This window comes from Schistocerca nitens, chromosome 4 (genome assembly GCF_023898315.1).
Source record: "Schistocerca nitens isolate TAMUIC-IGC-003100 chromosome 4, iqSchNite1.1, whole genome shotgun sequence".
In the NCBI taxonomy this organism is placed as follows: Eukaryota; Metazoa; Arthropoda; class Insecta; order Orthoptera; family Acrididae; genus Schistocerca; species Schistocerca nitens.
The window spans coordinates 719,797,070-719,812,714 of record NC_064617.1 but is presented as its reverse complement, the minus strand read 5'-3'; the positions used below and the strand labels follow the sequence as shown (position 1 = coordinate 719,812,714).

The 15,645-nt window shown below is 49.0% G+C and overlaps 20 non-coding genes across 20 annotated transcripts; all 20 read right to left on the bottom strand.

Annotated features, from left to right (window-relative positions):
• Positions 1–78: 78 nt before the first annotated feature.
• Positions 79–160, bottom strand: Trnas-cga (transfer RNA serine (anticodon CGA)). The gene has a single exon. It is a non-coding gene; the product is annotated as a tRNA-Ser (tRNA).
• A 138-nt stretch (positions 161–298) lies between these two features.
• Positions 299–371, bottom strand: Trnak-uuu (transfer RNA lysine (anticodon UUU)). Its single transcript has one exon. It is a non-coding gene; the product is annotated as a tRNA-Lys (tRNA).
• Positions 372–715: 344 nt separating this feature from the next.
• On the bottom strand, positions 716–797 carry Trnas-aga (transfer RNA serine (anticodon AGA)). The gene has a single exon. It is a non-coding gene; the product is annotated as a tRNA-Ser (tRNA).
• A 725-nt stretch (positions 798–1,522) lies between these two features.
• Trnas-cga (transfer RNA serine (anticodon CGA)) lies at positions 1,523–1,604 on the bottom strand. Its single transcript has one exon. It is a non-coding gene; the product is annotated as a tRNA-Ser (tRNA).
• Positions 1,605–1,742: 138 nt separating this feature from the next.
• Positions 1,743–1,815, bottom strand: Trnak-uuu (transfer RNA lysine (anticodon UUU)). The gene has a single exon. It is a non-coding gene; the product is annotated as a tRNA-Lys (tRNA).
• A 344-nt stretch (positions 1,816–2,159) lies between these two features.
• Positions 2,160–2,241, bottom strand: Trnas-aga (transfer RNA serine (anticodon AGA)). Its single transcript has one exon. It is a non-coding gene; the product is annotated as a tRNA-Ser (tRNA).
• A 725-nt stretch (positions 2,242–2,966) lies between these two features.
• Trnas-cga (transfer RNA serine (anticodon CGA)) lies at positions 2,967–3,048 on the bottom strand. The gene has a single exon. It is a non-coding gene; the product is annotated as a tRNA-Ser (tRNA).
• A 138-nt stretch (positions 3,049–3,186) lies between these two features.
• Positions 3,187–3,259, bottom strand: Trnak-uuu (transfer RNA lysine (anticodon UUU)). Its single transcript has one exon. It is a non-coding gene; the product is annotated as a tRNA-Lys (tRNA).
• A 344-nt stretch (positions 3,260–3,603) lies between these two features.
• Trnas-aga (transfer RNA serine (anticodon AGA)) lies at positions 3,604–3,685 on the bottom strand. The gene has a single exon. It is a non-coding gene; the product is annotated as a tRNA-Ser (tRNA).
• A 736-nt stretch (positions 3,686–4,421) lies between these two features.
• On the bottom strand, positions 4,422–4,503 carry Trnas-cga (transfer RNA serine (anticodon CGA)). The gene has a single exon. It is a non-coding gene; the product is annotated as a tRNA-Ser (tRNA).
• Positions 4,504–4,641: 138 nt separating this feature from the next.
• Trnak-uuu (transfer RNA lysine (anticodon UUU)) lies at positions 4,642–4,714 on the bottom strand. Its single transcript has one exon. It is a non-coding gene; the product is annotated as a tRNA-Lys (tRNA).
• Positions 4,715–5,058: 344 nt separating this feature from the next.
• On the bottom strand, positions 5,059–5,140 carry Trnas-aga (transfer RNA serine (anticodon AGA)). Its single transcript has one exon. It is a non-coding gene; the product is annotated as a tRNA-Ser (tRNA).
• A 725-nt stretch (positions 5,141–5,865) lies between these two features.
• Trnas-cga (transfer RNA serine (anticodon CGA)) lies at positions 5,866–5,947 on the bottom strand. Its single transcript has one exon. It is a non-coding gene; the product is annotated as a tRNA-Ser (tRNA).
• A 138-nt stretch (positions 5,948–6,085) lies between these two features.
• Positions 6,086–6,158, bottom strand: Trnak-uuu (transfer RNA lysine (anticodon UUU)). Its single transcript has one exon. It is a non-coding gene; the product is annotated as a tRNA-Lys (tRNA).
• Positions 6,159–6,502: 344 nt separating this feature from the next.
• Trnas-aga (transfer RNA serine (anticodon AGA)) lies at positions 6,503–6,584 on the bottom strand. The gene has a single exon. It is a non-coding gene; the product is annotated as a tRNA-Ser (tRNA).
• Positions 6,585–7,309: 725 nt separating this feature from the next.
• Trnas-cga (transfer RNA serine (anticodon CGA)) lies at positions 7,310–7,391 on the bottom strand. Its single transcript has one exon. It is a non-coding gene; the product is annotated as a tRNA-Ser (tRNA).
• A 138-nt stretch (positions 7,392–7,529) lies between these two features.
• On the bottom strand, positions 7,530–7,602 carry Trnak-uuu (transfer RNA lysine (anticodon UUU)). The gene has a single exon. It is a non-coding gene; the product is annotated as a tRNA-Lys (tRNA).
• Positions 7,603–14,337: 6,735 nt separating this feature from the next.
• Positions 14,338–14,419, bottom strand: Trnas-cga (transfer RNA serine (anticodon CGA)). The gene has a single exon. It is a non-coding gene; the product is annotated as a tRNA-Ser (tRNA).
• Positions 14,420–14,557: 138 nt separating this feature from the next.
• Positions 14,558–14,630, bottom strand: Trnak-uuu (transfer RNA lysine (anticodon UUU)). The gene has a single exon. It is a non-coding gene; the product is annotated as a tRNA-Lys (tRNA).
• Positions 14,631–14,974: 344 nt separating this feature from the next.
• On the bottom strand, positions 14,975–15,056 carry Trnas-aga (transfer RNA serine (anticodon AGA)). The gene has a single exon. It is a non-coding gene; the product is annotated as a tRNA-Ser (tRNA).
• Positions 15,057–15,645: the final 589 nt, after the last annotated feature.

Genomic DNA, 15,645 nt, shown 5'->3' with positions numbered 1-15,645 from the left:
TCACTGGTTTGGATCCGCTTTCACCCACGCATGTCACATGTGTGCGAAAATTTCTGCTCGTTTTTACGCAAAATCACACGCAGCCGGTAGGATTCGAACCTACGCTCCCAGAGGGAATCTGATTTCGAGTCAGACGCCTTAACCACTCGGCCACGACTGCCAGTAGCGGAAGATCCTCCCGACACATGCAACTGCTACTGTTTAAAGCACTGCAGTGCCAGGAAACGGCGTAGCAGCATTCTTTTCCGTAGTGCTTACACCGCTACGAGACGTGCGGCTACCAAGGTATTAAAATTTCCGCCCGAACAGGGACTTGAACCCTGGACCCTTAGGTTAAAAGCCTAATGCTCTACCGACTGAGCTATCCGGGCTCACGTTACCTGAACACCCCTCCCTTTAGGCATACTGACACATTGCCTCATGTCCTTTACTGTTGGGTAGTCGTTGCGTGGAGCTGTTACTATTAAAACGTCGTCTGACTGCTGTCTATAAACTCATTACGCTAGGGTCGTAACAGACTATCGAAGAAAGCTGACACACGATGTAAAGTGAAATTGCAGCAGTTTGTACGTCTCAGCAGAGGAGCTACGTGTTTTGTCGACACTCACTGGACAATTGTAAAATTCACAAGCGTCTCGAATGCAGTGTTTCCCACGTATTCGCTCATTTCACGGTTCCGTTGGAGATGTTCTTCACCTCTTGACACAAAAAAGGACGCAGTCGGTAGGACTCGAACCTACGCTCCCAGAGGGAATCTGATTTCTAGTCAGACGCCTTAACCACTCGGCCACGACTGCCGGTCGCAGAAGCGTCTCTCGGCAAGTGCAACTTTTCAAGCAATCTGACGTAAGAACACGACATGGCCTCACTCGTTTCTGTAGTGCTTCCGTTGCCAGCACATTAGCCGTTACGACAGTGTATCAATTTTGGCCTGGACGGGGGTTTGAACCCGGGACCCTTTGGTTGAAAGTCTAGCGCTCTACCGGCTGAGCTACCCGGTCCCTCGGCCGAGCATTGTGGTACATGCTGCATGGTGTTTGAGTGATTCGCGTGTCGTAATTACTGGCTTATGGCTCCAATGGCGACTTCACCGACTTCCCGCTGACGCTACTTTTCTGTCGTCTTAAACGATGGACATACTTGCAAGCAGCTGCGAGATCTTAAGAAAGGAAAACGCTGCACCACAGCTTTTGCCACACTCGAATGAATTGAATTGCGATTCTTAACAAGAAATGAATGCTCGCTCTGTCCAACACTTTGAAGCACATCTGCGTACTCACGAACACGGCGACGGCGCGACAAAATGACGGGGGCGCGTTCGTGGGCCTGCGACTGATTTCTGCAGTACTAGCGTCCGTGCGAGGTAAACCGAGAGCCGCAACAGACAGCGGCCGTCGCGAAACAGTATTCTGAAACATAAATTTCCGTCTTGTTGAGAATGGTGTCACTGGTTTGGATCCGCTTTCACCCACGCATGTCACATGTGTGCGAAAATTTCTGCTCGTTTTTACGCAAAATCACACGCAGCCGGTAGGATTCGAACCTACGCTCCCAGAGGGAATCTGATTTCGAGTCAGACGCCTTAACCACTCGGCCACGACTGCCAGTAGCGGAAGATCCTCCCGACACATGCAACTGCTACTGTTTAAAGCACTGCAGTGCCAGGAAACGGCGTAGCAGCATTCTTTTCCGTAGTGCTTACACCGCTACGAGACGTGCGGCTACCAAGGTATTAAAATTTCCGCCCGAACAGGGACTTGAACCCTGGACCCTTAGGTTAAAAGCCTAATGCTCTACCGACTGAGCTATCCGGGCTCACGTTACCTGAACACCCCTCCCTTTAGGCATACTGACACATTGCCTCATGTCCTTTACTGTTGGGTAGTCGTTGCGTGGAGCTGTTACTATTAAAACGTCGTCTGACTGCTGTCTATAAACTCATTACGCTAGGGTCGTAACAGACTATCGAAGAAAGCTGACACACGATGTAAAGTGAAATTGCAGCAGTTTGTACGTCTCAGCAGAGGAGCTACGTGTTTTGTCGACACTCACTGGACAATTGTAAAATTCACAAGCGTCTCGAATGCAGTGTTTCCCACGTATTCGCTCATTTCACGGTTCCGTTGGAGATGTTCTTCACCTCTTGACACAAAAAAGGACGCAGTCGGTAGGACTCGAACCTACGCTCCCAGAGGGAATCTGATTTCTAGTCAGACGCCTTAACCACTCGGCCACGACTGCCGGTCGCAGAAGCGTCTCTCGGCAAGTGCAACTTTTCAAGCAATCTGACGTAAGAACACGACATGGCCTCACTCGTTTCTGTAGTGCTTCCGTTGCCAGCACATTAGCCGTTACGACAGTGTATCAATTTTGGCCTGGACGGGGGTTTGAACCCGGGACCCTTTGGTTGAAAGTCTAGCGCTCTACCGGCTGAGCTACCCGGTCCCTCGGCCGAGCATTGTGGTACATGCTGCATGGTGTTTGAGTGATTCGCGTGTCGTAATTACTGGCTTATGGCTCCAATGGCGACTTCACCGACTTCCCGCTGACGCTACTTTTCTGTCGTCTTAAACGATGGACATACTTGCAAGCAGCTGCGAGATCTTAAGAAAGGAAAACGCTGCACCACTGCTTTTGCCACACTCGAATGAATTGAATTGCGATTCTTAACAAGAAATGAATGCTCGCTCTGTCCAACACTTTGAAGCACATCTGCGTACTCACGAACACGGCGACGGCGCGACAAAATGACGGGGGCGCGTTCGTGGGCCTGCGACTGATTTCTGCAGTACTAGCGTCCGTGCGAGGTAAACCGAGAGCCGCAACAGACAGCGGCCGTCGCGAAACAGTATTCTGAAACATAAATTTCCGTCTTGTTGAGAATGGTGTCACTGGTTTGGATCCGCTTTCACCCACGCATGTCACATGTGTGCGAAAATTTCTGCTCGTTTTTACGCAAAATCACACGCAGCCGGTAGGATTCGAACCTACGCTCCCAGAGGGAATCTGATTTCGAGTCAGACGCCTTAACCACTCGGCCACGACTGCCAGTAGCGGAAGATCCTCCCGACACATGCAACTGCTACTGTTTAAAGCACTGCAGTGCCAGGAAACGGCGTAGCAGCATTCTTTTCCGTAGTGCTTACACCGCTACGAGACGTGCGGCTACCAAGGTATTAAAATTTCCGCCCGAACAGGGACTTGAACCCTGGACCCTTAGGTTAAAAGCCTAATGCTCTACCGACTGAGCTATCCGGGCTCACGTTACCTGAACACCCCTCCCTTTAGGCATACTGACACATTGCCTCATGTCCTTTACTGTTGGGTAGTCGTTGCGTGGAGCTGTTACTATTAAAACGTCGTCTGACTGCTGTCTATAAACTCATTACGCTAGGGTCGTAACAGACTATCGAAGAAAGCTGACACACGATGTAAAGTGAAATTGCAGCAGTTTGTACGTCTCAGCAGAGGAGCTACGTGTTTTGTCGACACTCACTGGACAATTGTAAAATTCACAAGCGTCTCGAATGCAGTGTTTCCCACGTATTCGCTCATTTCACGGTTCCGTTGGAGATGTTCTTCACCTCTTGACACAAAAAAGGACGCAGTCGGTAGGACTCGAACCTACGCTCCCAGAGGGAATCTGATTTCTAGTCAGACGCCTTAACCACTCGGCCACGACTGCCGGTCGCAGAAGCGTCTCTCGGCAAGTGCAACTTTTCAAGCAATCTGACGTAAGAACACGACATGGCCTCACTCGTTTCTGTAGTGCTTCCGTTGCCAGCACATTAGCCGTTACGACAGTGTATCAATTTTGGCCTGGACGGGGGTTTGAACCCGGGACCCTTTGGTTGAAAGTCTAGCGCTCTACCGGCTGAGCTACCCGGTCCCTCGGCCGAGCATTGTGGTACATGCTGCATGGTGTTTGAGTGATTCGCGTGTCGTAATTACTGGCTTATGGCTCCAATGGCGACTTCACCGACTTCCCACTGACGCACCGCTGACGCTACTTTTCTGTCGTCTTAAACGATGGACATACTTGCAAGCAGCTGCGAGATCTTAAGAAAGGAAAACGCTGCACCACTGCTTTTGCCACACTCGAATGAATTGAATTGCGATTCTTAACAAGAAATGAATGCTCGCTCTGTCCAACACTTTGAAGCACATCTGCGTACTCACGAACACGGCGACGGCGCGACAAAATGACGGGGGCGCGTTCGTGGGCCTGCGACTGATTTCTGCAGTACTAGCGTCCGTGCGAGGTAAACCGAGAGCCGCAACAGACAGCGGCCGTCGCGAAACAGTATTCTGAAACATAAATTTCCGTCTTGTTGAGAATGGTGTCACTGGTTTGGATCCGCTTTCACCCACGCATGTCACATGTGTGCGAAAATTTCTGCTCGTTTTTACGCAAAATCACACGCAGCCGGTAGGATTCGAACCTACGCTCCCAGAGGGAATCTGATTTCGAGTCAGACGCCTTAACCACTCGGCCACGACTGCCAGTAGCGGAAGATCCTCCCGACACATGCAACTGCTACTGTTTAAAGCACTGCAGTGCCAGGAAACGGCGTAGCAGCATTCTTTTCCGTAGTGCTTACACCGCTACGAGACGTGCGGCTACCAAGGTATTAAAATTTCCGCCCGAACAGGGACTTGAACCCTGGACCCTTAGGTTAAAAGCCTAATGCTCTACCGACTGAGCTATCCGGGCTCACGTTACCTGAACACCCCTCCCTTTAGGCATACTGACACATTGCCTCATGTCCTTTACTGTTGGGTAGTCGTTGCGTGGAGCTGTTACTATTAAAACGTCGTCTGACTGCTGTCTATAAACTCATTACGCTAGGGTCGTAACAGACTATCGAAGAAAGCTGACACACGATGTAAAGTGAAATTGCAGCAGTTTGTACGTCTCAGCAGAGGAGCTACGTGTTTTGTCGACACTCACTGGACAATTGTAAAATTCACAAGCGTCTCGAATGCAGTGTTTCCCACGTATTCGCTCATTTCACGGTTCCGTTGGAGATGTTCTTCACCTCTTGACACAAAAAAGGACGCAGTCGGTAGGACTCGAACCTACGCTCCCAGAGGGAATCTGATTTCTAGTCAGACGCCTTAACCACTCGGCCACGACTGCCGGTCGCAGAAGCGTCTCTCGGCAAGTGCAACTTTTCAAGCAATCTGACGTAAGAACACGACATGGCCTCACTCGTTTCTGTAGTGCTTCCGTTGCCAGCACATTAGCCGTTACGACAGTGTATCAATTTTGGCCTGGACGGGGGTTTGAACCCGGGACCCTTTGGTTGAAAGTCTAGCGCTCTACCGGCTGAGCTACCCGGTCCCTCGGCCGAGCATTGTGGTACATGCTGCATGGTGTTTGAGTGATTCGCGTGTCGTAATTACTGGCTTATGGCTCCAATGGCGACTTCACCGACTTCCCGCTGACGCTACTTTTCTGTCGTCTTAAACGATGGACATACTTGCAAGCAGCTGCGAGATCTTAAGAAAGGAAAACGCTGCACCACTGCTTTTGCCACACTCGAATGAATTGAATTGCGATTCTTAACAAGAAATGAATGCTCGCTCTGTCCAACACTTTGAAGCACATCTGCGTACTCACGAACACGGCGACGGCGCGACAAAATGACGGGGGCGCGTTCGTGGGCCTGCGACTGATTTCTGCAGTACTAGCGTCCGTGCGAGGTAAACCGAGAGCCGCAACAGACAGCGGCCGTCGCGAAACAGTATTCTGAAACATAAATTTCCGTCTTGTTGAGAATGGTGTCACTGGTTTGGATCCGCTTTCACCCACGCATGTCACATGTGTGCGAAAATTTCTGCTCGTTTTTACGCAAAATCACACGCAGCCGGTAGGATTCGAACCTACGCTCCCAGAGGGAATCTGATTTCGAGTCAGACGCCTTAACCACTCGGCCACGACTGCCAGTAGCGGAAGATCCTCCCGACACATGCAACTGCTACTGTTTAAAGCACTGCAGTGCCAGGAAACGGCGTAGCAGCATTCTTTTCCGTAGTGCTTACACCGCTACGAGACGTGCGGCTACCAAGGTATTAAAATTTCCGCCCGAACAGGGACTTGAACCCTGGACCCTTAGGTTAAAAGCCTAATGCTCTACCGACTGAGCTATCCGGGCTCACGTTACCTGAACACCCCTCCCTTTAGGCATACTGACACATTGCCTCATGTCCTTTACTGTTGGGTAGTCGTTGCGTGGAGCTGTTACTATTAAAACGTCGTCTGACTGCTGTCTATAAACTCATTACGCTAGGGTCGTAACAGACTATCGAAGAAAGCTGACACACGATGTAAAGTGAAATTGCAGCAGTTTGTACGTCTCAGCAGAGGAGCTACGTGTTTTGTCGACACTCACTGGACAATTGTAAAATTCACAAGCGTCTCGAATGCAGTGTTTCCCACGTATTCGCTCATTTCACGGTTCCGTTGGAGATGTTCTTCACCTCTTGACACAAAAAAGGACGCAGTCGGTAGGACTCGAACCTACGCTCCCAGAGGGAATCTGATTTCTAGTCAGACGCCTTAACCACTCGGCCACGACTGCCGGTCGCAGAAGCGTCTCTCGGCAAGTGCAACTTTTCAAGCAATCTGACGTAAGAACACGACATGGCCTCACTCGTTTCTGTAGTGCTTCCGTTGCCAGCACATTAGCCGTTACGACAGTGTATCAATTTTGGCCTGGACGGGGGTTTGAACCCGGGACCCTTTGGTTGAAAGTCTAGCGCTCTACCGGCTGAGCTACCCGGTCCCTCGGCCGAGCATTGTGGTACATGCTGCATGGTGTTTGAGTGATTCGCGTGTCGTAATTACTGGCTTATGGCTCCAATGGCGACTTCACCGACTTCCCGCTGACGCTACTTTTCTGTCGTCTTAAACGATGGACATACTTGCAAGCAGCTGCGAGATCTTAAGAAAGGAAAACGCTGCACCACTGCTTTTGCCACACTCGAATGAATTGAATTGCGATTCTTAACAAGAAATGAATGCTCGCTCTGTCCAACACTTTGAAGCACATCTGCGTACTCACGAACACGGCGACGGCGCGACAAAATGACGGGGGCGCGTTCGTGGGCCTGCGACTGATTTCTGCAGTACTAGCGTCCGTGCGAGGTAAACCGAGAGCCGCAACAGACAGCGGCCGTCGCGAAACAGTATTCTGAAACATAAATTTCTGTCTTGTTGAGAATGGTGTCACTGGTTTGGATCCGCTTTCACCCACGCATGTCACATGTGTGCGAAAATTTCTGCTCGTTTTTACGCAAAATCACACGCAGCCGGTAGGATTCGAACCTACGCTCCCAGAGGGAATCTGATTTCGAGTCAGACGCCTTAACCACTCGGCCACGACTGCCAGTAGCGGAAGATCCTCCCGACACATGCAACTGCTACTGTTTAAAGCACTGCAGTGCCAGGAAACGGCGTAGCAGCATTCTTTTCCGTAGTGCTTACACCGCTACGAGACGTGCGGCTACCAAGGTATTAAAATTTCCGCCCGAACAGGGACTTGAACCCTGGACCCTTAGGTTAAAAGCCTAATGCTCTACCGACTGAGCTATCCGGGCTCACGTTACCTGAACACCCCTCCCTTTAGGCATACTGACACATTGCCTCATGTCCTTTACTGTTGGGTAGTCGTTGCGTGGAGCTGTTACTATTAAAACGTCGTCTGACTGCTGTCTATAAACTCATTACGCTAGGGTCGTAACAGACTATCGAAGAAAGCTGACACACGATGTAAAGTGAAATTGCAGCAGTTTGTACGTCTCAGCAGAGGAGCTACGTGTTTTGTCGACACTCACTGGACAATTGTAAAATTCACAAGCGTCTCGAATGCAGTGTTTCCCACGTATTCGCTCATTTCACGGTTCCGTTGGAGATGTTCTTCACCTCTTGACACAAAAAGGACGCAGTCGGTAGGACTCGAACCTACGCTCCCAGAGGGAATCTGATTTCTAGTCAGACGCCTTAACCACTTTTTTTTTTTTTTTTTTTTTTTTTACCGGGATTGAACCGGGGACCTCTCGATCTGCAGTCGAATGCTCTATGACTTTTTTTTTATTTTTTTTTCGTTTCTTTCGTTTTTTTTTTTTGCTTTTTTTTAAATTTTTTTCTTTATTTTTTTTACGCCTTAACCACTTTTTTTCTTGTTTTTTTTTTTTTTTCTTAACCACTTTTTCTATGAAAAACGAAACCCTTAACCTTCTATGAAAATAAAGTTGAATGTTGAAAATGACAACGAAAAGACTGCCCTCCTGGGCAAGGTAGATTTGCTGCACGAAGAATAAACGTAACATAAACACAGCTTCTTATCTCACTCAATGAAAGTTCCTGTAGCCAGCGTACCGCAAGTCAGTGAAGGCCCCAGTGTGAGGGGGAGGCAGGACACGACACAGAAGCAGTGGGGCCTCTTCGCGGCACTACTGGTGTCCCGCGGCCCGGCCTCACCCCCGTACACTCAGGTGACCTATCCGATACCCATGCGATTAAATGCTATTTTAAGCATATTGCCGAAGAGTTTCCCATGATTCGGGTACGTGCATGTTTTGGCGAATTCGATATTCATAAACATCTTGAATTCCAAAAAATTGTCACCGCCAAAATTATTAAAGACGTAGCTGGAATAGGTACCCAGCAACCACAAAACTGCATTGTTTTTCGTCTGCGGATAAAATTGCACATCAGGACGAGACAGTAGTGTTGACGAAACATTGGCGGTTGTAGTCCTGGTAAGAAGAGCTATTTTTTCTCGAAGCCAAGCCCAGTTCTGGAGACGTTCCCCGCAGGTGTAGCGGTGGAGAACTGTATCCGTCAGTTGGCAGCGATGACAGAGAGGGGTGTCACTGAGCCCGATTTTGTGTAACCTCTCGTTCGTGCTAACCACATCATTGATGGCTTTGTACCAAGCAGTGCGAGCATCGGAACTGAGGACACGGGAACTGACATTGCGCCATACGATATCCCAGTTCATGCCACCGAGCTTCGTTGCCAATGGATTCTTTCCTTCGTGTTGTCTCCAGTCCGCTATTATCGCTTGTGCAGTTAAATGTTGAGAATTTAAGACCTCTTGACTGATGTAGCTCCGTGAAAGGTAATATTCTCTGATATGTTTGAGCCGATAACTGATGGGCTGAATATTCAGCGGTGGATCAAGATTTTGCGGCCTGACGGCAGTAAATAATTGCGCTGTAATGCCGGAAGGATCATTGTTAATTATAGCGGCCGTCCTTTTAACATAGAGAGCCATCGCTTTCACCTTGATATCTACTAATCCCATCCCTCCATTCTGGGGATGGAGTGTCGCAGTTTTGGCAGACACGCGAAAAATTTCCCCTCTCCAAATAAAATGGGTGACCTTCGACATAATTTGCTTAGCAATGACGGCAGGCAGTGGCAGGAGCTGCGCCGTGTAGAAGGCTTTTGATAAAATACAGGAGTTGACCAGATGGATCCGTTCAAATTGATTGAGGCTTCTGTGGGAATTGTCAATGAGAGCACCGTTAAGTTTACGCACTACTTCCCTCCAGTTAGCCGCCGCCATCTTTAAAGAGGACGCCGTCAATATGACGCCGAGAGCCTTGTGGACGCTGACTTCCTGAGCGTAGCCCACTTGCAAATGCTGGAGGCCACAGAGGTTAATAAATTTACTTTTCTTGTCATTCAATTTAGCCCCCGACGCCAAACAGTATTGCTGGAGGTGATCCGCTAAAGTGGTGACATCATTCTCATTGCGGACAACCACACCCACATCGTCGGCATAGGCGCCTACGACAGTTTTTTGTCCTGAAAGTGTTAGCCCTGTGAGTTTCGCCTGCAGTTGGAGTAACAGAGGTTCGAGTGAAAGAACAAAAAGTAACATGGACAAAGGGCTGCCTTGTGGTATCCCTCTGTTGATTTGAATCGGTTGGGTTAGTTGCGAGTTGACTGAAAGTCTTGCGTTGATCCCCAGTGCCATGTGTTTGATCATGTCAATCGCGTTCTGCAAGAAACCGAATCTTTTCATGGTTTCAAGGAGGTACTCGTGAGTGACGAGGTCAAAGGCTTTAAAAAAGTCCAGAAAAATCAGCCCACACTTCACGTTACTGGCGTTCGTTAAAGCAATGATATCCCGGTAAAAAGCTGCCGTTTGCAATACAGTTCTCCCGAAAGCACATGTCTGCTGACGTCCAATGAATTTTGCAGTGAGTGGCATTATTCGCGTGTTGATTGCACGGGCGACTATTTTATAATCGGAGTTTAACAATGAAATGGGGCGGAAGTTGGCGATATTTTTGGTACCTCTGCTTTTAGGGATAAGCACAATTTTGCATTCCTTAAAGGCAAGTGGTATAGGCTTCCCTTGAAAAACTTCGTTCACTAATTGGGTGATTTTGTCCCCGATGATGTGCCAATACCTCCTGTAAAATTCAATGGGTAATCCGTCAGGACCAGGGGACTTCCTGATCGGCGAGTGGCAGACAATCTCCAAAACATCTTTATGACTAAATTCCAAAGAAATGGTGTCATTGTCTTCTCTAGTTATGGGAGAGGAAATGGCACTAAACAGTTCGTCATAGCAGTCGTCGTGAGTAGCCACTGACGTGTAAGTGTCAACAAAATAGTCGTGTAGTGCCTTGATAATCTCTCGCTGGGTGTCGACAGTCGTGCCATCACCTAGTTTCAGGGCCTCAATAAAAGTCCTCCGTCTGTTCTTAGCATGTTTGACTAGGTGGTATAGAGCGGCTGTTTCATCGTCTCTGACCGACTTCACTTTTGATTTGATCTTAAGACCTTCCAGCTGCATCCTCTTAAGATTGATTAATTTCGCCTTTATTTTTCGAATGTCGTCTATTCTGGTGTTCGCGGCGTCGGCTCTATCACAGAGGTCGCGTAAGATAGTGTAGTAGAACTCCATCGTCTTCTTTATCGCGGCTGCTCTGTCAATACCGAAGAATATAATAACCTTTCGCAGTTTGGGTTTTGCATGCTGAGTCCACCACGCTATGGTGCTACGAAAGTTTGTGGTAGTGCGCAAACACTGCTCCCAAGTGCTTCGCACCGCCGCCTCTAGGTCAGCATCCGTTAATAAGGAGACGTTCAAGTTCCATTGATTTTTATACCAACGCGTTGGTTGTGGCAGCAAATTCAGGCACGCAACGACACCACTGTGATCGGAGAAGCTGGAGGGTATTGTTTCAATTTGTAACAAGACTTTCTCTAAAACGTCGGAAACATAAATCCTGTCAATTCTGCTGCATGAATTCGCGACGATATGTGTGAATCGTACCAAGGTCGGGTACCTAATTTCCCACGCGTCTTTCAGTTTGAGGTCGGTCACGAGACGCTTTAATTCAGGCGAATAATTAAAATTCGGGGACTGATCTTTCTGGGATAAAACACAATTAAAATCACCTCCAATGATAACACGTTCGGGATTTTTCCGTAACAAATAGATGATATGTTCCTTAAAAAAATTTGCTCGTTCCGCTCTATAGGTACTACCAGAAGGCGCGTACAAGTTAATGATGGTGATGCCAAAAACGGTGACACCCACACCTCTACCCGAATCTAACTTGTCAATCTGAGTGGCGGGAATGCCTTCTCTAAGTAAGATGGCAGTCCCCACGTTCGAGTCGGGGGAAAAATTAGTAATAGCAACAAAACCAGGAAGAGTTAAATGTGGCATGGCCACCTCCTGCAAAAGAGCGATATCTGTTCCCGACTCATAGAGATATTGTGTTAAGGCACTCAGTTTCACCTCCGACTGGATTTTATTAATATTTAATGTCGTGATCGTATAGGCCTGCGACATAATGGCAGTACGTTGTAGAGGCAGAAGGAGCAAATGTCTTTAAAGGGCCACATCTTCATGCCATTCCATATTTGTGGCCGGGAAATTCGAGTCTGTGACGTCACTGAGTTGTATTCTTGCGTCTTTGTTCTTACTCTTTTTACGCACAGCATTTACATTAGGTTGCACTCTGATCCTGGGGCGGACACTGTGGAGCACCTCCGCAGCCGGCGGCGTGGGAGGGTCGTGGGTGATGTCAATCTGCTCTCCCGGCACATCCCGCGAAGGGATCGCACGCGGCGATACCGCCGGCGAGCGAGCAGCTGAACTATCACTCGCACTATCAGCCTGTTTGGCAACATTCTCTGCCCGCAGCTGTTTGTTGTCATCGACAGACCCGGACAGCTGTGTTGGTATTATTTCCTGGAGTTGTGGACATTCCCCTTGTTGTGAGTCCTGAACCGAAGCGGCTGCCACGTGATGTGTACCGTCGGCGCTCAGAGATGTTTGTGTACCACCATCACAGGCCTCTGTGTGTGTACTTCCTGCAGGAATGTGAGCAACACGTACAGGTTGGTCGGTCTGAGTTGGCTGTCGCGGAAGTTCTAAGGCACTAGCCAGCGGTAACTGCTTAACTTCCACGGAAGTAGCGGCACTTGAAATTGTGGGAGGAGAAGCGTCCACAATAGCCTCACCGATTGGAGCATTCCTTTCCGAGCCGGATTCCCGATCGTCCTTTTTCGCGGTCTCATGCGCACTAGAGGTGTCGTTATCAGAACCACTGCTGTCACAAGTTCTGCGCCTCTTATTGGTCGCGGCATCGAGTTTTGCAGGGGGCAACGCACCTTTTTCTCTCCGAACCAGAACCGGAAACTCATCAGAGCGAAATTCTTGTTGCTGTTCCGAAGGCATTTCAGAACTAGGGATCCCAATCTCTGTCATCGGATTGGCCGCCACTACATCCGCCAAAGTAAGCCTTTTACGCTGCTGGAGGGAATTCTTTAACACAAACATGCGCCTGGGGCAGTCTTGACGCAAGTGACCACTCTCATTACAGATATGACAGGTCGGAGTTTGGCCAATGTAAGTAACGTGAGCCTTATAGTCACAAACAAGTATATGGGATGGAATATTCTGCTTTACTTGCATTTCTACAGATCGAACGCCACTGTAACATTGCAACCTATGTTGACTTGACCACCGTTCATTTCGAATCTGCTTAACGTCACCGAATTTGGACAGTACCTCCTTCAGATAACAATTTTCGACTTCAGGGGGTAAGTTAAAAATACGCACGTTCGTGTAGTCTACATCGGCATTGGAAATGAGCACTGTACTTACAGAGTCGTCCCGGTGTCGGAAAATAGCACTTCCTCCGTGCTTCGTCATGATCTTCTCCAGTAATACAGGATTCAGCAATTTAACAAAAAAACAATACTGCTCGGTATCATAATAGGCGGTGTGCACTTGGTCAGATGTAATCCCAATAACATCAACGATCCAGTCATGTATCTCCAGTGAACTCGGTTGCACAGATCGGGTGGACTTGTCGAAATCAAAACGGAGTGTACATTTTCGCGGAAATAACCTGGACATTGCAGCAGATAGCGAGCGGTTAACCCGCTACAATAAGACCGCAACAAAAATACAAATGGAAAACGATATAAAACTGCAGAATAACACAACACTCGCAAACAGAAATATGAGTGGAAAACACGCCTTGTGAACACGCGGCGGAGCGGAGCACTGATACGTCCGACCTGCACGGTGTCGCAAGCGCGACTGAACCACTCGGCCACGACTGCCGGTCGCAGAAGCGTCTCTCGGCAAGTGCAACTTTTCAAGCAATCTGACGTAAGAACACGACATGGCCTCACTCGTTTCTGTAGTGCTTCCGTTGCCAGCACATTAGCCGTTACGACAGTGTATCAATTTTGGCCTGGACGGGGGTTTGAACCCGGGACCCTTTGGTTGAAAGTCTAGCGCTCTACCGGCTGAGCTACCCGGTCCCTCGGCCGAGCATTGTGGTACATGCTGCATGGTGTTTGAGTGATTCGCGTGTCGTAATTACTGGCTTATGGCTCCAATGGCGACTTCACCGACTTCCCGCTGACGCTACTTTTCTGTCGTCTTAAACGATGGACATACTTGCAAGCAGCTGCGAGATCTTAAGAAAGGAAAACGCTGCACCACTGCTTTTGCCACACTCGAATGAATTGAATTGCGATTCTTAACAAGAAATGAATGCTCGCTCTGTCCAACACTTTGAAGCACATCTGCGTACTCACGAACACGGCGACGGCGCGACAAAATGACGGGGGCGCGTTCGTGGGCCTGCGACTGATTTCTGCAGTACTAGCGTCCGTGCGAGGTAAACCGAGAGCCGCAACAGACAGCGGCCGTCGCGAAACAGTATTCTGAAACATAAATTTCCGTCTTGTTGAGAATGGTGTCACTGGTTTGGATCCGCTTTCACCCACGCATGTCACATGTGTGCGAAAATTTCTGCTCGTTTTTACGCAAAATCACACGCAGCCGGTAGGATTCGAACCTACGCTCCCAGAGGGAATCTGATTTCGAGTCAGACGCCTTAACCACTCGGCCACGACTGCCAGTAGCGGAAGATCCTCCCGACACATGCAACTGCTACTGTTTAAAGCACTGCAGTGCCAGGAAACGGCGTAGCAGCATTCTTTTCCGTAGTGCTTACACCGCTACGAGACGTGCGGCTACCAAGGTATTAAAATTTCCGCCCGAACAGGGACTTGAACCCTGGACCCTTAGGTTAAAAGCCTAATGCTCTACCGACTGAGCTATCCGGGCTCACGTTACCTGAACACCCCTCCCTTTAGGCATACTGACACATTGCCTCATGTCCTTTACTGTTGGGTAGTCGTTGCGTGGAGCTGTTACTATTAAAACGTCGTCTGACTGCTGTCTATAAACTCATTACGCTAGGGTCGTAACAGACTATCGAAGAAAGCTGACACACGATGTAAAGTGAAATTGCAGCAGTTTGTACGTCTCAGCAGAGGAGCTACGTGTTTTGTCGACACTCACTGGACAATTGTAAAATTCACAAGCGTCTCGAATGCAGTGTTTCCCACGTATTCGCTCATTTCACGGTTCCGTTGGAGATGTTCTTCACCTCTTGACACAAAAAAGGACGCAGTCGGTAGGACTCGAACCTACGCTCCCAGAGGGAATCTGATTTCTAGTCAGACGCCTTAACCACTCGGCCACGACTGCCGGTCGCAGAAGCGTCTCTCGGCAAGTGCAACTTTTCAAGCAATCTGACGTAAGAACACGACATGGCCTCACTCGTTTCTGTAGTGCTTCCGTTGCCAGCACATTAGCCGTTACGACAGTGTATCAATTTTGGCCTGGACGGGGGTTTGAACCCGGGACCCTTTGGTTGAAAGTCTAGCGCTCTACCGGCTGAGCTACCCGGTCCCTCGGCCGAGCATTGTGGTACATGCTGCATGGTGTTTGAGTGATTCGCGTGTCGTAATTACTGGCTTATGGCTCCAATGGCGACTTCACCGACTTCCCGCTGACGCTACTTTTCTGTCGTCTTAAACGATGGACATACTTGCAAGCAGCTGCGAGATCTTAAGAAAGGAAAACGCTGCACCACTGCTTTTGCCACACTCGAATGAATTGAATTGCGATTCTTAACAAGAAATGAATGCTCGCTCTGTCCAACACTTTGAAGCACATCTGCGTACTCACGAACACGGCGACGGCGCGACAAAATGACGGGGGCGCGTTCGTGGGCCTGCGACTGATTTCTGCAGTACTAGCGTCCGTGCGAGGTAAACCGAGAGCCGCAACAGAC